Raw genomic sequence first — 15990 nt, 5'->3', positions numbered from 1 at the left:
GTGTTGAGGGGAGTGAGGATGATAAATAGTTGGAAACAGCTGAAGACAGTTTTCCGTAGCCATTCAGGCATCCATTTCCTTCAGTTGGGTACTGGGCAGAGAGACAGGTTGTGTGTACCTCCAGTTGCTCCCTTAACTATCGGCTGGCTGGGGGAAGAGGTTGGGTGGTTTTATGACTCAGGTTTTTGGTTTGAGAAGTGCTCTCCAGAAGACTCTTAGGTAATTGTTTGGGTTTGGGTTTTTTTTGTTTGGTTGGGTTTTTGTTTTTTGGTTTTGTTTTGTCTTTTTTTTCAGAAGTAAACAACTGCAGCTTATCTGGGAGATGACATTCATTCTTAGAAAGTAATTTGCCTTCCTACATTTTTCAGTTAAGTAATTATGCACACATTTATTATTATATTTCAATGGATTGCTGACAACCAATTCCCTAGGTGTCAAATTCTCAGCTCTGTGCTAAGAAAGTGCACAAGTGTGAGCATTTTAAGTATTCTCAACATGAGATTTAAATAAAGGATAAGACCTGTGTTGGCCTTTTGCAGAGAGGTAAAATTTCAACAGATGACTCCTGCACTGAATTCATTAGCCATTGTTCGGGATCTGTCATTCCTCATCAATCACATGGGATTTCTGTTTCATTTAGACTTAGACGGACCTTTCAAGACAGTTGCACAAAAGCACCTTCACTTTGCCATAAAAAAGCATGAGCAAATAATTTTGTTTTGAAATGTTTCTGCAAACCAGATCTAACTTATCTCAATTCTTTTCTCCTCTCCAAAACCCAGGTATTATTAAAGGAAGCTTGAAAGTTTTTAATTGGAAGGAATAAAGTTTCTTTACTTTCCAGTGGTGCCTTAAGACAATAATCATGTACCATGACCTCTTTCATCTATACACTCAAGTTTTTAGAATTCTGTCAATACACTGGTGATGATGGGGCTAAATAAATTATTTCTCTTTCCACTTCTGTGAGCCAAGGGTTTGGCATGATGTTACAGGTGGGCCTGTCTAAGAGGCTGTCTTGTGTATCCCAGCTGCTCCCTGCCCTCAGCTGTGTGGTCCCAGCCTCCCTGACATACATGCTCAGGCTTGGCTGACCTCTTGGTGAGCTACTTCACAGAGTTAAAGCAGGGGAAAATTATCCTCCTTCTCAAAGAAAGTGATCAGTATTTGCTAATTTATGTCCCTAATTAATGTCCTAAATTTATGGCCCTTTACCAGTGCAAAAGAAAGGGTGGAATTGTGCATATGGGATGGAAAGTGTAAAAGGGAATTACCTCTTTCAAGAGCAGCTGGAAATTATATTGGTTTAACTGCAATTTTAAATCTCCTTTAATATTCATGATTAAAAATAATAATATTCAATATTAAAATACTTTAAATTTTTGGCTCATCCATGAGATCTAGATCCATGGTAATTAAAATTCTCAAATGGTTCTTTGTCCAAATATTTGGTTATGTCCAAGTCTTCTGGGTGTCAGACAACAGACAAGCTCAGGTGAATTAATCTCCCCCATCCTATATTAATCATCATACCTAGTGCAGTCCTCTCAGCTGGAACAAACATAGATCAAAGAGAAAAATAAGGGCTGTCCCTCCTGCAAAGAATATAGGAGACATAGACACCACATCCTATCAGTTGCAGATTATAAATACAGAGGAGGGAAATCAAACACACAAGGGATAACATGGAGGGCAGAGAAATGAGTTATGATGCTGGCATCTGATGGAAGAGCTGCCTGGAAAAAAGGGCCAAAAGAAGAGGGGTGTATGCAAATCAATGGTAAGTTTTTAGAGCCGTTTTCACAGTCAGTATTGTCTTCAACCTACAGAGCTCTGCTAACTCCATTGGGATAGGTTTTGATGTAAGGCATTATGTGGCAGAACACTGATGTATGCTCATAAATGAATAGAAATACAAGTATTTACATTTCTCAGCAGAAGTGTGGGAGCGTTCAGGGAAGACCAATTAAATAGATCTTAATTTAGAGACTACCTTCACCAGTCTGGAATCCAGCTCTGCTTGTGGCGAGTAACAGAATTCAATTGAAACATAATCAGCAGAATGAGCATTGCTAACATTTGAGAGTTAATTAGGGTAATAATTACTGAAGAAACAGATTTGCTGCATCGAGAAGTTGCTATGGTATTCCCATATATATTTGAGAAAGCAATTAAAAAATCCTCTGATGTAGACCGAATAGCCACAAATGAGTGGAAATTTAAATGGGCAATGTGTCAGAAAATCAGGGCAATCCAGTGCCACTCCAGCCCAACTGTTTCTTCCTTCCTAAGATCTTTTTCTCTTCAAATCAGTCCCAGTTGCTGATGAGGCTTCAGACTGCCTAAATGTACCACACACAGAGACCCAGGGGTGAAGGATGCGGTTATCCTCCGTTCATAGGTTAGTTGGAGGGGATGATTTTGACTGTCAGGGAGATGTCAGGACAGGGGTTGAGGAGTATTTGATAGGGAGAAAGAAAAAAGTCTTTAGAAGGAAATGGCAGCATCAAGGTCTGGTCGCACTCACTTGCGTAGGAGAAAGTTCAAGAGACTGTGGAGAACCTGACTGACAGGTTGGATAACTTCTGTCACATGTGACAAAAAAAAAATCTAGAATTCATTTTTGACCAGAATAGGTTTTAAATAGAAATTAACAGCAAGCAATGATGAGGAGATCTCTGAGACAAAGGCTGACATCTAGGATAGGGTGCAGAGAGACAGGTCTGAAATTAGAGAAAAAAACCCTGAATTCAAAGCCACTAGCTGAACAGAGCAGAATGGATCTACACAGACTGTAGAGTAGGGAGAGGGAAAGAGCAGGAAAGCCACAGAAGGGCAAAATTGCAGCAAAGAGCATTGAGAAGCCAAAGAGGATTTAAACTGAGGGGGTTTAGCCAGGTAAATGCTACAATGATCTTGTAAGAATGGCTCTTTAAGAGCCAGATTGCAGCCAACTCGGGATAGCCTTGAAGCAGGGAGATGGGAAGCCAAGTTTCTAGGCAGCTTGTTTGTTGCACACAGAAGATGGATGGAGAGGCTGGCAGGATCAAGGGCTTCTTATTTATATTTAGTTGGACTAAGAGATAAAAGGCTAAGTAGGTTGACTAAGCAATGGCCATGCCTAGTGACAGTGGTAGTGATATTCCCCACGTGGACAGGCCCCACACAAACACACTTTTAGCAGAGCTGGATCTACTTCACCTTCAACATAATCCTGTCGTTAGAAACAGGGAGATTATGCAGGAACATTACTGTTAGAGGCACTACTTCAGCTAAAATCTGTCTCTCCAGGTATCTCCATTCTGTGCCTAAAATTGCTGCGAGAGAAGTAAGAAGCTGTAACAAAACTTGTAATTATTCCTCTCTCTACCTTCACGCATCCTGGCTTCTACATCCAAAGCAAGAGAGAAAGAACAGAGAATTTGGAAGATGAGAATAAGATACATCTTTGCTTCTCAGGATATTTTTTCTGTTCTGCCTGATTTTGTTGCTGTGACGTTAGGGAAGAAACAGTCTCCTCACAGAAGGACTGTGACCCAAATTCCCTGTGCAGTTTTTCCAATGTATTTCAAGAGAGAAACAGGAGAGTCTATGATTTGTGCATCTAAACATTTTAAGAGCAAAATATTGATTGTAAGCAAGACAAAAGGACTGTTTCTTAGCACAATGCCTCTGGCTCTAACTTTTAGGATTTTTCTCTGTTGACAATGAGCTGCTATGGCTAATAGCTGCAGATAATCACAAGGAAAAGAGCTAAACCACCTTCAAGAAGATCAGCCATCATCTAATTGCAACATGCACTCAAAAGGCTGAGAAGCTACTAAATCTCCCACTTCATTAATAAAATACTGTCCTGAATAACTTGAAAATGTTCATATTTGCAAATACCTGTGGTAGATGTGAGGTAACCAATCGTTTCTAGGCATATATTGTAGAATATTTCAATAAACTTACTCACTGCTACAAACATCAATTCACTCAACAAAAATTCCTGCTGTGTTTAAGGCTGAAAAAGTGGTACATGACGTCCTGCTTCCCACTCCATGCAGGCAAGCAGCAGCCACAGTGCAAGTCAGCCGAAGGAAAATCTGTGCGGTGAAGCAAGAATCATGCAGGACCGCAAAGGGAAAATCAGATCCTGCACCACATTCAGCCCATGGATCACTACCTGCAGAGATCTGCGTGAGCAGCCTTTCCATGCAATAAAAGGAAAAATGGGTGATGGAGCGAGCTCTAACCTGTATTTTTCAACAATTTGTGCTGGACAGCAGAGATTGTCAGAGGGGGCTTTAGTTTATTTGCACACTGTTTCCAAAACATTGTAAGTGACCAGCAAGCAGTAGACTCAGCTGTAGGATGTGATATTAGGTGCTATTATATAGCATAACATGTTGGATGCATACTTGCTACAAATTACTTTTTTTTAATATGTCCTTTAAAGAGTAACTAGAATATTAGATATTATACACAGTGGAGATGCAGAAATGCATAATGCAGTGCTCTTTCAGTGGCAGAAAATTGAGTGGAAAAAGGGTTTGTGCTATCAGATCTCTTGGTAATGTGTGGAAGAATGAACTATATTTTAACAAAATGAAGAATTTATGTAAAATGATAATGTCTTGTGTTTTCATCCTAAATGTGAAACAAAGTGCGAGACCTTCATGAAACCTTCATAAAGTTCCTTTTTTCAGGGCCTGTGTTCACAAACTTGAATGACAGTTCAAGCTTAAACTTTCTAAATCTTGCTTTCATTTGTACAGTCAAAAATCTCAGTGGAAACCTAATGTCATGCAAATTTCTGATAAAAGTGGGGCCCTTTTTTTGGTTGTTGTTTTGACCTCACCTAAAGAATAATTAAATAATTATTCCTCTCTATTTCTCCCAGTGTTTAAGTGCTGACACTGTACAAATTATTCTCAACAAAAAAAAGACCCAAAAGCCCCAAATCGAAGCAGATGGTAAAACCATCTGAAAAACAAATTCTTTATAAGATCAAGACAACAGTTGACAAATCCTAGTAGGATAAATTACTCTTACCCTAATAAACTAGGTCCTTAAGGAAATAATACACAGAATTAGTTCTCCCATTTGTCTTCTGATTCACAGTTTTCCCCACCTGGAAGATAAGAAAAACCTGTATTTCGGTGGTGCCCCATAAATCCGTCACCCTTTCCGCAGGGGCCGGGAGGAAGATGAGCAACCTGCAAACTCCCAAAGCAGCAACATCCCCCACCAGCCCCACCTTTGCGGTGTCCCAGGGTCTCTCCCTGCTCCGGGAACTCTCTTCTCCCATTTAAGCTTTACAACTTCACCACCTAGTGGAAGTCCAGGTCTTTTCTTTCCCCAAATAACATCTCGGCTCTAGAGAAATTTTATACTCATGACAATAGGTGAGTGGCAGTTTTGGGGGGGGGGGGGGGGGGGAATAAAATACAGAGAATCACCGTGCCTTAATTTTTGTTATTTGTTTCGGTTTGCCAGACTATGGTGGTTTGAGATATTTGGCGAGAGAGTGCTGAGAAATGGAAGAGAAAATATAGGAAGAATGCAGCGTTAGGGAGATAATACAAAAAGATAATATGAAGACAAACACAGAGCACGATAGTACTGCTTGTTAAGCTCAAATTAAACTCCCAGGTGGCTTTCCTAAATGAGAATCCTTAAATGCAGGGCTGGGGATCAGCAGAGGACCTGAAACCCCTCGGTCCTCTTAGGATCAGGGCAAGTCTTCCCCTCCTCTCCTTTTTTTGGTGGCAGGGTCCAGCATCAGCCAGATAACAGCAGTGAAGCTTTTGCCCCCACCGGGCTCTTCTCCGCAGTAGCTGTACCAAGAGCTGCTGAGTAATCCTGTGGGGTCCAAAGCCAAGGCTCAATGCAAAACCCCAGCACTCTGAACTCACAGGGAGGGGAGGGGGAAGGATAGAAAAGAAGAGCTGCTGGTGGATTGGATGCTTTCTTTAATCCTAGGTGTTTTGCAGAGATTACTACAGCTAAACTAGGATACGTGTCTGCACAGAACATCTTCTTCCACTTATTTTCCCTCTGGCTGTTTTGCTAAAGATGTAGAACGGCAAATGAACAGGCTCCTGGAGAACTGAGAATACCTTTAAATAAACTTTTAAAATGAATATTTCATTTTAAACTCATACCTAGATGTATGATTGCTTTCTATTATATATTTACATATATATTCTTTCCTCAGTTGTTTTCTGATCTGGCTTTAGTGAGTGTGTTTTTCTGATCATGTTACACTTTATTGCTGTCCTTCTGATGGAATACTCTGGGAACCTGTTACTTTAAGATCTGCTCTGTAAGAAGGGAGCAGCAGCTATATAAAGGAGCTTTGCACCTGCACTCTCCTCAAAAATGGTTTTTGCTGTTGTTTGGAGTTTGTATGTTTGTGATTTAAAAGTGCTTGCAGTTCTCTTCGAAAGTCGTCTTAGCCAACAGATTGAATGACTCTGCTTCAAGTGCTGATAAATTATCTGTCAATCTTTAGGAGAAAAGGCTCAAAATTGCTAGACCAATCTTTATCAATTCAAAGGTGTCAGAGCTTAAAAGACACATTTCCTTCGGCAGAAATTGAACTACTGCTAAGTACAACACGCTCTCTTCCTCTCCGTGAACTGAAGCCTGTGCAGCTGGATAACTGCAGCCATCCTTGGGGCAGTGGCAAAGGACCACTCATGTCTTCTCACACTCACAGGTGCTACCTCGGCCCCCGGGGAAAGAGTACGTACGGTTCCCGGAGCAGAAAGATGAGCTCGGAGTTGAGGTGGAAGTTGGCTAGATGGCAGCAAAGCCCCAGCCAGCAGCAGCAGTGGTTGCATGGCAAGCATCTTCCTAGGGAGACGATTCCCCAGGGACACACCAGTCAGCTGCTAGAGGGACAAATGACATAAAAACTGAAAACTGAAACTGTCTGAAATTTGATACATTTGGGAATGCTAAATACAGGGACAAAGACTTTTGGTTTCTGTTCCAGTTCAACATAAATTCCCAGCTCTCACCAGGTTATTGCTGACAGCAAAGTTGGAGAAGTTGCATGGTAGCAATGGAAGGAAAACAAATGGAAAGTCTGTTTATATCAGATACTATGTTTTACTTGTACTTCTACAAGATGAATCCCATTTAAATTTTTCACAGCCCTTTACAGAAAAGTAGATTAACGGACTATATCCTTGGCCTGACACAGACAGGTAAAATACAACCCAACTGTCATGGTTTTTAACCCCAGCCAGCAACCAACCCCCACGCAGTCGCTCGCTCACCTCCCTCACAGTGGGATGGGGGAGAGAATCAGAAGGGTAAAAGTGAGAAAACTCATGGGTTGAGATAAAGGCAGTTTAATAGGTAAAGCAAAAGCTGCGCACACAGGCAAAGCAAACCAAGGAATTCATTCGCCACTTCCCATGGGCAGGCAGGTGTTCAGCCATCTCCAGGAAAGCCGGGCTCCGTCACGCCTAACGGTGACTTGGGAAGATAAACGTCATCACTATGAACATCCCCCTCTTCCTTCTTCCCCCAGCTTTATACACTGAGCATGACGTCATATGGCCTGGAATATCCCTCGGGTCAGTTGGGGTCAGCTGTCCCGGCTGTGTCCCCTCTCAACTCCTTGTGCCCCCCCAGCCTGCTCACTGGTGGGGTGGGGTGAGGAGCAGAAAAAGCCTTGGCTCTGGGTAAGCACTGCTGAGCAGTAGCGAAAACATCTTGGCATTATCAACACTGTTTTCAGCACAAATCCAAAACATAGCCCCATACTAGTTACTAGGAAGAAAATCAACTCTATCCCAGCCAAAACCAGCACACAAACCCAGCTGGGATTCTCTGCGTGACTCTGCCACTGAGTCGCTATGGAAACATGGGAAGATCCTGGATTTCTTCTCTTCCCAGCTCTCACCTGCAGCTCCCAGCTCTTTGTCAAGCACTTTGACACGCCGAATTACTGGCATTACACAAGTGACAGTGAGTAATTGCAATAGACTTGATGGTCTTTAATGAGGCATAATCTGTTCAGCAGTGAAAATGAATCAACCAGATCTGAAATTTCAAATTTAATCATCTGTAGAAGCAGTTTAGCCCAGCAAATCAGTTCTGGTCCACTCTTGTTTGTTCCTATGGAGAATAAATCTGTACAAATTAAAAAATAAAAGAGGGCGTTTCAGAGTGGTATGAGAAAAACTTCGCTTAACATTTTTATGCAGCAGTATCTGAGACTACATGAATTTTCTACTTGAACATGGCTATAAAATCATTAACAATTTTTTAAGAAAAATTCTGCTGAAATTTCCTGAATCCCAAAGGTACTGAATAAATATGTGAGAAACGAAAACAAGTTATATTCTGAGTGTGAAACTAAGCACTCTGTTGTCAACTGCATACAGATTACATAGGGCCCAACAGGGGATTAAAACTTACAGTGGTGGCGTAAGTTTTAATAAAGGGCTGAAAAACACTGTTTAAGAACAGAATTGATTTTTAAGATGTGGATTAAGAACATGTATTTTTTATGAGCCTGTTCATATGTAAGTTGTAGTTGTGTTCATGAAGGCATGAAAATGTAAGGATAAAAGAGAGGTTTGATTTACAGGAAGAAACAACTTTTATTAGATCAAACAGATAAGTGTTCAAGCACTACAGCTCTTCTTTAAACATGTAGATCTTGTTGGTTCTTCTTAAATATTGCAGTGTGGCATGTTAATATTACCAGCTGTTTGTGTATAACCTCAAATCATCTAGCTGCAACTCTCCACCTCCCCTGTGACAGCCATGTTTATGATATGCAAATGCACTGGTAGCTAGAAGTAGAGAAAGTTTCCTAGTAAACAAACTGGTCTATCCATGAATATTCACACATGTGCTGCTGCCTTTAATGGAAACACCATTTTAAAAGCATCTTTGGTCTTCTTTAGACACTGTACATGTTGAGATGCATTTCTAGATGCAGCTGCCAAAGTATTTAAATAAAAAAATGCAAAGGGAGACAATTGACTGACCGTTGGTCAATAAACACAGAAAAATGACAGTTCTGGTCAAGAAAACCAGAAAAGCCACCGATGATAACATGTCCCTCAGCTAGGATTATGCAGCATTCCTGACAAGCAAAAGCTAGAGCATTTATGCGATTGGGGATTTTTGTGATGCAACCAGCTAGGAAATATGTAAGGCTACTGATGTTTTCATATATATATATATATGCCTACCAAAACTATCAGAGGATAAAAGTCAAGGAGACTTAAGAACTGACTGAGATTTAGCCACGATCAGTACAGATAGGATTCAGACCTGTAGGCACTGGGCTTTGTACTGCACTGCTAGTTCCTGACTTACTGAGAACAAAATTGCTTTGCTATTTTTAAATAACACTGTCTTTTGCCAACTGTTTAATCTATTAGACTCTGATTTTCTCCTTGTGGAGCTTTAAATACTGAGAGTTTTGTTAAAGATAAGGCCAGTAAAGATAATGTTTAAACTTATTATTTTAACATATGAAAACACATAGGTATTCCTTACTGGGCATTCCTATTGGGTATAGTATTTGTATGTCACTGAAAATAATCAAACTGTATTATTTTAATCAAAGAATAGGAGCAGATGATGTAAAAAAAGCACCAGGAGCCAAACCTTGTCTTATGTCAAGAGATTGAGATTTGGCTCAGTATTCGTAAACCAAGTCAATGGGGATGCATTTGACAATGTTTTCAAACAACCCAGTAAGCTCCAATTTAATACGAATAAAGCCACTGGGATCAAAAGTGATGAAGGAGAGGTTAAATATTTGGAACAGACCTTGCTACATTGAGAACAACTGCCCATTCATTTAAAATCAGTATAAAAACAGTGGGCCCAGTTGTAATTTCATTTGCTTTGGATTAACTCTGGAATAACTCCACAGAGGTCAACGGAATGATACTGTTATTAAAAAAAGGACAAGAGATCAGGATCACGTTGAGCTATGTTCTGCTTTAAATACTCTTCTACCATTCCATCTGTGAGCAGGATGATCTGCATTTTTGGTAAAGGAATTTACAATGTTTTAAAGGTTTTGTGTACCATTAAGCATGAACATAATAAACCAATATTAAACAATACTAATCTTGCAGACTGGGGTAATTTTAAGCCATGTATGAGGGAAATAGTACTTTCTCCTTAGAAGAATTTTGAGGATTTAGACAAGGTGTTTCTAGTGTAAAGGTTTTGTTTGGGCTTTTTTTTTTTTTTTAATGTATGTAAAAATAACTTTGTTTTAGTTTCAGACGACATCCCTATACTTTCACACAGTGATTGCTCTTCTGAAGCAATCTTTAAGTCAGTCAAACCATGCAAACAAGCAACAACCTACTTCTGAATTGTGCACCTTGTCTAACCATTCATGGTTACATCCACAAAGGCTGACAAAAGGATGCTAAAGCAGCTTCATTTTTAACAGAGCTTAATGATCACTTCGTACAGAACTGATGGCAGGAAGGGGGTGATTTGTTAAAGTGAGATAAAGCCCCTGAAGTACTTGCCAAACAGATGGAATTTGTGTTTGTTTGAAATTTTCAGGATGAGGTAAGTTTATCTGAAGAGCGAAGACTGATTTGCCAATTTGCCTCAACATATAATAGAAACACAATCAAGGTAGAGAACAGTGAACTCAAGCCCTTTTGTAAAAAGGCGCTAATCATTAGCACTAGTTATCTGTGGTATGAATAATTCACAGATGCACAAGATGTTTGCATTAAAAATAAAGACACTACTTCTCTTCTTCCCTCTCCAAGATTGTCCCATATTCTTTTCTTTATCCCCTCTAAAGGTGGCAGAGCTCACTCAAGTGAACCTGCCAACGACATCCCAGAAAAGCAGTCAGCAGTATTTGGGAAGATGGAGCGGCAGACAAACCTCAGTGCTATTACCCAGCTTGGAAGTGGGCCACTGAGTGCTATACAAAGGATAAAGCCAATTGTAAAGCCTAAGTCAGCGTCCAAAAGGTCAGGAAGAAATCGCTCTTGTGTTAAGTAGTGTGAAATTGTTGAGGTATTTTATGACCATTGGAATCCTCCAGAGCTAGGAAAAGTAACAACAACAAAAAATCTCTGGTAGATTCATATTCCAGAGCAATTTTTTATCTCTATGTAAAAAGGTTTAATACCACTTTGCAACATCATATAAATATTTACTTGGTTCTCAGATTCAACCCTTGATTAGCATGCATATAGTCCCTTAACATAAGCAATGAATTTAACTCTCTGTGGAATTCATTGGCAACAAAACCAATCTTTGAAATATTCTCAGATGCAGAAAAATTCATTTTAAATTCAACTACAGAATGACTGTAATGAGCAGCAGTACTGGAGATAAAGCTTCAAAATTATACTGTTCAGCCTCATTTCCTTTTCACAGCACACACAAGAAAAAACAGCTGATATTAAGGAAAAAAAATTGCATTTGCGAAGGTTGTAGTCTACTACCAGAATACATCAAAGTTTATGAGAACTCTCATAAGAAACAAATTTTGTAGAGGTCCCACTTTTGATAGTGATTTCATTTGGAGTGCGGATTAATTTTTGAGAAATACCATTCTGATCACACAGTTCTAGGTTTCTCTTTTTCATGCTTCATTTGAAGAAAATATTCGAAAATATGACTTCTCTGAGCAAATCAATTGCAACTCTGTCTAGTCAATTAAAATCCCTTCAACTGTAACCTCTCTTTTAATCAATAGACATCAAGAGGAAACAATTTGTTTGGATGCCACTGAACCATAAAGTTTATTTTCCAAGCAAACATTTTGCTGCAAGTGAAATATGTGCGTCAGAGGTCAGCTTCTTTAAAAACAATTTACCTATTTCCTTCTTTCTGTCCATAAGTGGAATAGCATTTATTTCATTAGCTAGGGCAATCTACAAATGAAACAGGAGGAATTACTCCTCTGATTGCAAATCACATGACTGTTAATGCCATTTTTTCTGTCTGAGCTCAGTCCTGTGATTACACTTACTACTAAGTGCTGAGGATCCCATTGACTCAGGGTCATATTCAGCACCTACTTTTCTTCCACCGTGTAAGAGGGTGTAAAAGTTTCCACCTGGAAGAGGAAGGGACATCTCTGTGTGGAGAAAACTCAACCTGAAGAAGTTTGTCTCAGTCACTTCAGTGTGAAGGGGAGAAAAAAATAAGAGTAAGTTGGGTTCTCAACTGCATCCCTGATTTAGTCTAATTGCATTGACCTCAATAGACACATACATGTTTACTCCATCTGAGGCTTTAGCTTGTGATTTATAAGCAGAAACAAAATTGTCCCAACAGCCTTTTATTCAAAATTGTAGATTGTGCAACTCAGTTCTGCAAACACGCTAATGAACTACACAATCCCTGAAGAATACATTTACGAATTCACTGCCTTTGCTAAAAAGTGACTAATTTTTCATCCACTGTAAACTCTCCAGATGTTTTTGTCCAGCTGCACAACCCCTCAATTTGGAAACAGGCTGCCATCAGCCTTTTGATCATTTCCCTGAGAAAACCATCTGCTCTCTGTTTTCCCCTTCTTCTGCTCTTTGTCTCCACAGGCTTCCCTGAAGGCTTCCCTCAGCACGGTGTTATTTTGAGCCTTGAGTCTAAGGAGGATATATGGTAATTTCATCTACTCTCAAAAACTGGTCAGGCAGGATCTGTTTTCCCTGATGTAACTTCATAAAAGCCACAGGGATGTCTTCCCAGAGAGCCATGCAGACATCTGTGTTTTCTATCTTGCTTTTCCTACTTTCATGCCTCAGATTTGTGCACACTTCTATACCCACAGGACCCCTAGAGACATAAAATGAGAACCGGCACATTATGGTCTCCACTGAACTCACCACCACCAAAGGGGACACCCCAGCATTGCCCATTAGTTAATAAGAATCAGGTGAGTTACTGGAGCTGAAATAACTCTAATTTTGTCTCTCCAGAGACTGATGGCTATGGAAACACACTCTTGAGGAGCCCCCTCTTGTCAGAATTTGGTTCACCCTCATCTGAAAAAGCCTCAATGAGCTTGCAAGCCAAATTTCAGCGAATAAACTGCAAGGTCCACTCAGCTCCCAAAGGGTAGCTAAATGGATGAGAGTTGAGAAATCACTTAGCAGGGGAGGTTCTGGCAATACCTGAAATATAGTTTCTTGTTTGCGTTACACTGCAGTTTCTGTATTTCAATAAGTAATCTGCATGCCTCTGAGGGGTGCAAGGGATATATACATATATATATATATATAAAATTGCTAAATAGCACTCTGAGGAAAACTCACATAAAAGATGCCCAATGTGTTCACACAAAACCTCTCCCTGCTATTTGTAAAGATCTTTATCGTGACCATCATTTTTACTGTGATCTGTGGAGATGAAGATAAACTGAATATTTTTTATTTTAACAGAATGCAGGAGGAAACGAGGTGACTGCTGAAATTCTGAGCAGGCTTCTGGGACAATAATCGGGGAATGCTGCTAGTCAGGCTACCTTGAAGTCTGCAAGGAGTCTTGTACAAGTTTATAGCAGGACTTCTGCAGCAAGATCCTGATCCCACCAGCAGCAATGGGAATTTTGCTACTAACTTCAGAGGAAGCAACTATGACATGAAGGTTTGCACAGATTAGGTGCATTCAGGAAAGCTCCTTTGCACGTGTCCCACTAGCAAGTCTCAGTGCTTTGATTTAAGAAGTTTCTTTTTAAATCAGAGGCATAATAATCATCACCATGTACAGAAACAAATTTTATCATAGGGGTCATCTGGACAAAATATGAAAGGCAAAGAAGAAAAGCCATAAAACACTCAACTGAAAGCCCCAAAATCTCACTAGCAAAAGTTCCAGCTTCTGCCTTCTGCGTAATTCTTGGTTTCTTTTCAACCTTCCACCCGTCCGCCTCATCCTTGAAAACTGTCATCAGCCATTTGGCCACAGCTCAGTCTTTTAATGCCATTGTTGACAATGCTACACCCATATTGATTGTTGCTTTTAATTAGCATGGAGTGCACGGGGAGGAATGAAATTAGTTTGTTCAGTTTCATTACACTCACAGCATTATGTGATCCAAGTGTCAATAAATTATCATTCTTCTTATTAAACAACAACAACTCTCTTTATTATCTAAATTACAAAAGACTGCATCACTTGGTTGCAAAAGAGAACTTGCACATTAATAAAGGGATGTAACAGCAATCTCTCAGCAAGGTTGAATAGGAAAATGTTAATCATCTCCTCATAAAGCATTACTCTTGGCATATTTTATTTCAATCTTGGAATGAGCTATTCACATTTGACCTCCTTGACAACATAAGTTTAAAGAAGCGATAACACCATGTGACAGAGCAATCCATTTGTAAATAGTTTATTAAAATCATGTAGGTATATACTAATTAAAAGTTACATAGAGTCACTGTCTATGACTGCCTTAGACAGATGGATTTGAAACAAAACAACTCATCAAGCCACTGTGTTTTATGGATATTTTTGCCTGCTGAAGTGGTGCCCAGGTTTAACTTCTGGTAAACACAACGGTCCCATCATTAACTCTGGCATTCCAGTATGAACTGAGAGACAGCTAGAAAATACCAGCCAGTAATTCCTTCTCCAAGGGCTTCCTCCTTACTCCCACCAAAATGCCAGGTGAGTTCTGGGGGAGCCAGACTATCCTGAAAGAGTAGGATTCATGCCTGCGCGTTGGTGTTGATCCATGCCTTGGGACAGGGCACGGGCTCCGCACTCACAGAGGAAAGGGCTGTGAACTGAGGAGGCAGAAGAGGAAGAGGGACAGCGAAAAAAGAATGGGTGGGAACTGTAAGCAAGTCTCAGGGAGAGAACCCATAAGAACTGGGTCTAGCTGAAAGCGAGACCCTCTTTACACATGTCAGTATTAACTTAAGCCACTAGACAGTTTTCTCTCTGGAGGCACAGTGTTGGATGGTTTTTGACTGTCTGATGCAGACCCAGTTATGTTTGTTTTAAATCAGGACACTACTATTGAAAGCTACCTGTGAAACAATCCTGCAGACAACATTTCTAGTTTTCTTACTAGAAAACACCACCTCTTTGCCCCACAAAATCTGCAGCCAAAGTGATGCAGTAAGTATCTTCTGGTGGTCGGTGTACGTGACTTCCCTGTTTCCCAAGATTCAGAGTACCATGGTGCCATTTCATAGATGAATAAACCTCTTTCTTTGCTAGCTAAATAAATAGTTTCCCATATCATTCTTTTCATTATTAACTCCATTTTTATTTAGAAGATGGTTCAAAGGTCAATATACTTTTCAAAATTAAATGTACATATTACTTGCTGCCATATAACAAACCAAAGGTCAACTAATATTCACATATTTATATTACTTTGGAAAACATCTCTATTTCCAGTATCAGTATTGAAATAATATACTTGTAAATGAGTTTACATTTTCCTTTTCTTTAAAGAACTGTGTTAAATTAATTGTGTTTCATGTAAACAACATTTTCAAAATTAATTACAAATAAGGTGGAAGAGAAATAGAATTAACCAGCTCATTGGGAGTGGAATTGTCCCTGGAATAGGGCTTTAAGAATCAAAAAATGACACAATAGATTAATAATGCCTGTTATAAGTGAGTTTCCATGTTCTCAGTAACATATGATTAATCAACATAATTGCAAGTCGTACTGTGAGTAATGTAGAAGTTTAATTTGTATAGGCTTGGTGATGAAGTCAAATGAGTCTTTCACCTTTGTTCAAAGCCTTTGTTTCAGACACAGGGTTAAATATGATTGTCTCATCCTATTCCCTCTTGGGACACATCAAAAAAACTGCCAGTAAATCTGGAAAAGTTACTGGTACCTACTCAGGAGAAGTACTCAGTGATCAATCTGTCTGTGAGGGTATCACCCTGGAGTGGGGCAGAATTGCATGTCCTAATGAAGACAAACATCACCAGTTAGAAACAGAATTATTCCAAAAATACACCTAGGGTATCACAAATGTTGTTACAGACATTCAGGAGT

General features: G+C 39.7%; 1 long non-coding RNA gene across 1 annotated transcript; it reads left to right on the top strand.

Annotated features, from left to right (window-relative positions):
* The first annotated feature begins 4124 nt into the window (after positions 1–4124).
* LOC115334173 lies at positions 4125–14145 on the top strand. The gene is made up of 4 exons (XR_003921063.1): positions 4125–4321; positions 10802–10976; positions 12791–12895; positions 13401–14145. It is a non-coding gene; the product is annotated as an uncharacterized LOC115334173 (long non-coding RNA).
* The last annotated feature ends 1845 nt before the right edge of the window (positions 14146–15990 follow it).

Source organism: Aquila chrysaetos, chromosome 22, assembly GCF_900496995.4.
Source record: "Aquila chrysaetos chrysaetos chromosome 22, bAquChr1.4, whole genome shotgun sequence".
Classification (NCBI taxonomy): domain Eukaryota; kingdom Metazoa; phylum Chordata; class Aves; order Accipitriformes; family Accipitridae; genus Aquila; species Aquila chrysaetos.
Note: the sequence above shows the minus strand (reverse complement) of the source record. Positions and strands in the feature narration are given on the sequence as shown.